The sequence below is a fragment of the Euprymna scolopes genome, chromosome 14, assembly GCF_053919585.1.
Source record: "Euprymna scolopes isolate OS-2025 chromosome 14, ASM5391958v1, whole genome shotgun sequence".
Taxonomy (NCBI): domain Eukaryota; kingdom Metazoa; phylum Mollusca; class Cephalopoda; order Sepiida; family Sepiolidae; genus Euprymna; species Euprymna scolopes.
The window spans coordinates 111,774,389-111,782,210 of NC_136495.1; the positions used below are offsets into that span (position 1 = coordinate 111,774,389).

A 7,822-nucleotide genomic window follows, 5' to 3' on the forward strand; every position below is an offset into this window, starting at 1 on the left:
CAAGCATCTGAATCATTCTACCACAATAAATTGAATGGAACGTCTTTCACAAATCAAAGGTAAAAACTGCTTCCATATGGTTTTGCATCTCCTCAACTGGGAGGTGACGATGGTCAAGTGATTAAGGACATGGACTAATAATCTGGATGTTCCAAGTTCGAATCCAGTTTGTTCCACAAAAATCATTTTCACTTAGGATGTTGGCAACCTTGTCATGATTTCACCCGATGTCTTTCTTGAAAGAATTCTGACTAAAAACATATCGGAGAAACCAATGTCAACAACAGAATCTTCGGATTCATACGATATGACAATGCTGATTCCATCAACTATATGATGAGCCAGTATATGTGAGGTTGTAGATCTTACTTTCTTGAAACTGTTTCGATTTGGGCGTAATAACTTGTACACGATTAAAAAGTATATCTTTGAAGCAACATGAGTTAAAAAGATGCCTCTGTAATTGTCCGTAATCTTTCTTCAGTGCTGCTGGCCCTGTAACTTTTCTCAGTTTCTGTTGTGTGTGTTGCCGAATGTACAGAGACAAAATCTTTGGTTGTTTCTTGAACCCAGTTCATTCAGTCTTGAAGTTTTTTTCTATTCTTTATCCGTTGAACAGCAGTATATATTCCAGTATGTGTAAGCTCGCCATATCAAAGACCTTTTTGATGCGAGTAAAAATTCAGTGTACCTATTTACTATGCCTCCCCACGGGACAGAGTTAAACACCAGGGTCTTTTTTTAACGTGGAGAAAAGGTACAAAAATAAAAATTGTCTCAGTCGTGAAGGATTTCTCCTCCACTGAAAGAGAACAAGAAATGGAAGTGCAGCATCTGAAGAACAGATACTACACTTTGATCTTGACCAAAAGGCCAAGAAAAGTTTAAGAGAGATAATTTACCTTGAAGTAAAATATGAATTATTCTCCTTATGATTTTGAGGTTATTTGAGAATAACTATAACAAAAAATTAAAAAAAAAAAAAAAAAGAAAGCGCAAAGGGGGATAATTCATATTTGACTTAAAGCTAAATTATCTCCCTTAAACTTTGAATTTTTTTTCTTTCTTCATGAATTACACAATATTGTAAAAAATTAAAACTATAATAATAATAAATCATAGCCGTCACTGAGTGGATAGAACTGATTAATATACACTAATTATTTAATATTATGTAATTAATACGCTTTCCTTAATAATCAACATTTATAGATATAATCTTATAACTATTCCATCAAGCAGAAATTTAGAGAAAAATACAAACTTTACAAAGATAATTATCTTAGATATTTTAATAATATATTTAGATTATTTTAGGAGAATAGAAAGTAAAACTTGAGTTTACTTTTGATATTTGCATAACTCTTGTTTCCTTTATTTTGTCTTTCATTCTTTGCATTCCATGGGTGAAGTTTCTGACGAAGGGGGAAGAATTGCTGTTTTCTGGGTTGGAATATATTTATCTAACACTTCTCCCTCCATAGCTTTTAACTGTGAGTATTTTTTTTTTAGCTCCTTAGTTCAAGTGGTTTCATGCCTTGTCTGGAACGATTTCCATAAAAAAATAACTTTTAATCTAATGAAACCTATAAATGTTACAGAAAATGCACAAAGTGGAATTTGGAGAATAAACTTGTGAAATATCAGAATACAAAAAGAAAAGTGATGTTGAATAACTAGAAGTTTAATGAGAAATATCTGTCCTCCTAACTCCATCGCAAGATGTAAAAATTATTTACCAGGAAATATGCATACTGAGGTGATTTACGTTAATGGATAAATACCTTACCAAGAGATTTCTATTTACGCTAGTAGCAATGAATGATTTTCTCTAAATTTTTCTTTTTTATCCATATCAAAACATTTCTAAGTCTGCTCTAATAATAAAATATAATGGATTTTAATTCTATATTGATGAACAATACCTTTCTAATTCGATCTAATTTATTGATGAACATTAACCTTTTTACTTTTGTAATGGATTAGCAGGCAAAAGAGAGTTCATACTCCACACCACTAATATAAAAAAACAAACTATTTTTTAATATCTATGTATTTGAGTTGATTGCTATTTGTTGGTGTTGCTCTTGAGTGTTGCGTTTTATTTTATTTTTTAATTATAAAAGAGTCTATGATATTTAAATGAGTATTTAAATGTCATCGATACTATTCTCTTTATAAATTTATCACTCATTTAACAACATCATTTTATTCAGTTTTTGTACGCATATGGATTTAGGTCAGACAATAATGAATGAGGCCAAAGACCTATATGTTTTATCTTTGATTCTAGCTGATGGCACCCAAATCATATTTATATATATATATATATATATATATATATATATATATATATATATATATAACTTTTGTAATTACTACTATATATTAGGTACAATATAATAATCAAAAGAATGGCTCTCTAATAATAAATACAAAATCTGCATGAATTAAAATATCATATTTAAGCATATTTTACAACCAGCATTGCAAGGCGGCAGAGGAACTACTATATGAGATACAAGATAAGAATCAATAGAAAATTTGCGCTATAATAATAATAGTTTTTGGAATTTCAGTCATTAAGCAGTGTCATATAATGGATTAGCAGGCAAAAGAGAGTTCATACTCTACACCACTAATATAAAAAAAAAAACTATTGTATTAAATAGAACTATTTTTTAATATCTATAAATGCTGTGTTTGAGTTGATTGCTATTTGTTGGTATTGTTCTTGAGTGTCACATTTTATTTTATTTTTTTAATTATAAAAGAGTCTATGATATTCAAATGCATTAAATGTCATCAATAATCTCCTTTATAAATTAATAGTTATATTTAGACAACAGCTGTGTCTTTGGGTGTGTGTGTGCTAAGAACTATTACTATATAGTCGTTTTTATAACAAGTGTATATAACTGTTTACTTGTGTCGTCTAACGTTCATGTATTTTCTTGTCTATTGAATGTGTGTAACATGTATGACAGCGTCTCTATTTTTCATCTAGTAATGTTCGTTTTCTTTATCCACGGTTCGTTGTGGGTGTATATAAGTGTTCATGTATGCGAGAGCCTTTAGTGTTTGTGATCGTCTACTTATTGGCGAGGCTTATTGCCACTCAAATTCCAGTGAAGTCCAATGGCCGCTACCAACCAGAAATCAGTGGTTAACGGTTGTTGCGATAATGCAAATTAATTTGTAAATGGTATCTAAAGAGGTGGAGAGTACTGGAAATCTGGGGAGACTTTTTGTCACTCAGATTCAAAGGAACACCACAAGTTGTTGTCAACGCCGGAGTTGTTGCTGGTTGTGCACGCAAGCACATGGAGTTCGATGCATACATGCAAATATTGTGGAAATCTTCAAACCAAGAAATGTCATCAAAAGTCATAATAATTGAAAGAAGAATGCATAAGCTTTGAAATCAACATTCTTCAACTGATAAGTTTTGGAAACAGTCATATTGAAATTTGGCCTTGGACGAATTTAATAAGGGCCGGTGGAATGCGGTATGGAAAAACAAAATCCCTATCTAAAGTTTTTGTAAATAAAAACAAATGCCAACCAAGGAAATAGTCAGTTAAAGAGAAGAGCACCGAGACGACCAGTTGTCATTTTGTGTCGCCCACAACACTCCACCACGCCCCATCTCTCTCTCTCACTCTCTCTCTCTCTCTCCATAGCACATTGAGAAAGAATTGAATAGAAAATAAATTGTCATTCCTTTTTTTATAAACTTACGTCAAGTGTTTTTTTTTTTGTGAAACAACTAATTGTCTTATATACATTCGTCAAGAACTTGAAACTCTATTTAACAGATTAAATAGACGACACAGTTAAAAACTAAAGAACTACAGCATAATGTAACAATGGTAGCCCGAGTGAAAACTCCTAGAGAGTGACTGATGATGATGATGATGATGATAATAATAATAATAATAATAATAATAATAATAATAATAATAATAATAATAATAAAAATAATAATAATAAGAGTAAGAATAAGAAGAAATAAAAGAAGAACGAAGTCAACGCATTTAACTTGCCAGAAAAAAAACAAACAAAAAAAAACATGGAACATTCTAAGATAAAAAAAAATTGAGGGGTGCAGGGTGCACTGGCTGCACTGCTTGTACTATATAGTGGGATTGTTATAGCGAGAATATATTTATGTGTGTCTTAACGAGTGTAACATCTATCGATGTCGTTTGTGTTTATCTACAGTTCAATGTAAGTGTATGTAAGTGTCCATGTATGCAAGAGTCTTTAGCGTTTTTGATCATCTAGTTTCATAATGGTCTTCGAGCCAATGCGTTTGTAATTAATCAATGACAATACAATCTTTGGATACGCACGATATGATGATAATGATAAATGCATTTCAAGACTTATAAAGAGTGATCTCCCTTTCATCAGTACCATTTTGATGAGTAATTACTTGATGATTATCTTGTATTATAGAGAGCTATAGTGCGTGTTTTTATAGCTATATATAACCGATGTATATGAACGAGTCTATTTAATATATTAAACGCTGTGATCATCTTTATGGTCGTCTAGTAACGTTCATTGCATGTATTTACAGTTCATTGTAGGTGTATATAAGTGTTCATGTATGTGAGAATCTTTAGTGTTTGTGATCGTTTACTTGATGTGTGTATAACGTGTTTAACAGGACAGGTAGCAAATACGGACAATACAAAGGGACGGAACACAGTTCTGTGGAGTCTTACATCAGGTCAATAGGGAAACATACCTTATCCATTTTTGGGTCTTGTCTTGAAAGCTGCAAATGAAAACTCATCCCAAGGAAACAACCAGAAGTCTTGGTGTGTTTTCAACAACTTTTATTCCCAGAATGTTTCCTCACTTGGAAAGTTGCACGCTTGTTCTAAGTTCTACATTCTATCGACATTGCCCCAACAGCTTCCTCAGGATTCGGAGCCATTACAACCGGTCGCCAGCTTGTCCGGCCTCGTTCAACTGTCTCTCTCAAACTCTCTAACTACCAAGTGACTAAACTTTGTGTCTATAAAAAAAAATTATCTCCCTTTGTAATTACGTCATTAATACACGTAACCTAAAGAATCAAACCACCTGATGTTTTGTTACATATTCATTTGTTATTATTTATCAACTAAAATTCTTAATCTGCTTGATTTATGTTAAAATTCCACAATTAACATTTTTCTGTTCACAACATTTTTCTTTTATTGTATTTTTTACATTCACCATCTAGTCTTCGACAAACAATTAATAATAATAATAATAATAATAATAATAATTTCTTAAGTCACCTGGCGTTGCCTTGGTAGTGACCAACATAACACCATTAATATGAATGTAGATGAAAATGGTTATCTTTATTATATTTCTCTTAGTCTGTCTGTCAGTTCCACTTTTTCCTCGGAAACTACTGGGCCGATCAGGTTAAAATTTTGTATCGTGCAGCGAACCATATTATGGTATCTATTTGATGTGCAGTTAGGGATTAGTGTGACAAAGCCATTGAAAGCTAACAACAGCAGCGATATACAAATGACCAAACCGACTACGTGATGTGACAGCAGAGATAAAAATCACACATGTTTAGAGAAGCAGGTAATTGAGACATAGAGGATTCGAGTTTGAGACATATCCGAGACACGACAGAGTGAAAATAGATGTGTTACATACGTGTCTCACAAGTGACAGGGAAATATGTGTACTAAACATGGCTGGACAAAGACAGAATACCATGTGTGTGACACAGCATGGTCTTGTTAAACATATTGGAGTATGAGAAAACTTTTGAACAAGAGACAATGCGTTATTCTAGAAAGTACCTGTAAATAAATGTCTGTTGTTTCACTTAAAAAAAGCGAGTCGAATTCTTTCACTGTCTTTATTTTTTTGCGACTGTCTGCATACAACATGTCCGTCCTGAATGTTAGCGTAGCGTGTGTTTACTCCTGATCAGAAATGGAACACTTACATCAAATCCATTGCCAAGGTCACTGGCAAAATGGTGGGATCATTCTACCGCTCCAGTATATATCTCACTGCTGATGCAATTCTCTACCTGTATAAGAGTCAAGTAAGTCCAAGGATGGAGTACTGTTGCCACATCTGTGCAGGATCTACTAAAAGCAGCTCATCCTGACAGAGTTCAGAACAAGACTTTATAGCCTAGTGAGGGATGCCCTTTTCTCTTCCCTGCAACCTCTTTCCCACAGAAGAGATTTTGCGAGCTTGTTTCTGCTTTATCATTATTTTCATGGCAAGTGGTCGTCTGAGCTTCAATCTATGGTCCCCTCTCGCCAAACTTTCACAAGAAACACTAGTTTAGCTGAAATCACTATCAATAATTTCTCCCACTCTTTATCTGTGCCTAAACCTACATGTAGGTTCCATGAACAAAGCTTCTTTCTTAGAACTGCACACCTGTGGAACTCTCTTCCATTTCTCTGATTTCCAGCTGACTACAATATAGTCGTCTTCAAGTTCAATGTAAACAAGTTCTTGATAAGCTTTCCCCTTAAGTAATCCAATTTACTAAATTTCTACTACTAATGATTACTACGATATTGTCTCGTCTCATTGACTACTGTACACTCATTAACACTTATCCTCGAGTGGTCTCCGGGCCTTGATAAGTGGTAACTTCTTTGTAAAAAATAAAAGAAAAATTTTAACGACTATACTACCTTAGTATTTGATGAAAAAACTGAACACAAATTTAACCATATTCAACCATTAATTTAACTTTTACCTGTTTTAAACACACTCAAAAGTTTAGTTAATGTTACAAAAAGTGAAAGAAAAAAAAAAACATTGTGCATGCATATTATAAATGAAAGTAAATTAAATATTAAGAGAATAAAAGGGGTCACCAGTTAGCAAGTGCTAACTTAACATCTTAAAAAGGTTTTGTAAATGAAAAAAAAAACAAAGGAAAACATAATTAAATAGCAAAACATTGATATAACCAAAATTTTTTGCATGAATATAAAAGTCATTTTTGGTTAAGAAATGCTCATTTGTTGAAAGTCTATGCAAATTCCTGCTTCCGTAGAAAATGGTTATCATGTTGGAGTACATATCCAGCCAGTGCCAAGTCAACGTTGAACTACTGCAGATAGTGTTTTTTTTGTTTTTTTTGAGGTGGCAAACTTTAAATTGTCGACTCTATTTTCTTTAATTGTTGTTTTTTTTTTTTTTTTTTTTTTTTACACAGTGATCATCACTTATCAAGGCCCGGAAGCCATTCAGGGATAAGGGTTATTGCAAGTACATTACGTTAGTGTGGAGATTTGATGAAGTGTTTACTTAAGGGGGCGGTTCATTAGGAATTTGTTAACATTGGACTTGAAGACATCCAAGTTGTAGTCCGGTGGGAAGCAGGCAGACGGAACAGAGTTCCACAGGCGTGCAGTTCTAAGAAAGAAGCTTTGTTCATGGAATCCGCGTTTTGATTTAGGCACAGATATAGAGTGGGGGAAATTTTTCACAGTGGATTCAGCTAGACGAGTGTTTTTCGTGAAAGATTGGCGAGGGGGGGACCAGAGATTGGAGTTCAGACGAGCACCTGCCATGGAAATAACGATAAAACAAGAATAGGCTCGCAACGTCTCTTCTGTGGGAGAGAGGTTGCAGGGTAGAGAAAAGGGCATCCCCCACTAAGCCACGAAGTCTATTTTGTACTCTGTCAAGGCAAGGATAGGCTGTTTTTTTTTTGTTTTGTCAACTATCGGTTATTTTTAGTTCAGCTTAGTTTGGCAATTCATTATAGAGAGATTGACATCTGAGCATTTTCAAATTGCGAATGATGTGATCAACTTAC

General features: G+C 33.4%; 1 pseudogene; it reads right to left on the minus strand.

Moving 5' to 3' along the window:
- Positions 1–663: 663 nt before the first annotated feature.
- LOC145293486 (U2 spliceosomal RNA) lies at positions 664–885 on the minus strand (annotated as a pseudogene).
- Between the last annotated feature and the right edge of the window lie 6,937 nt (positions 886–7,822).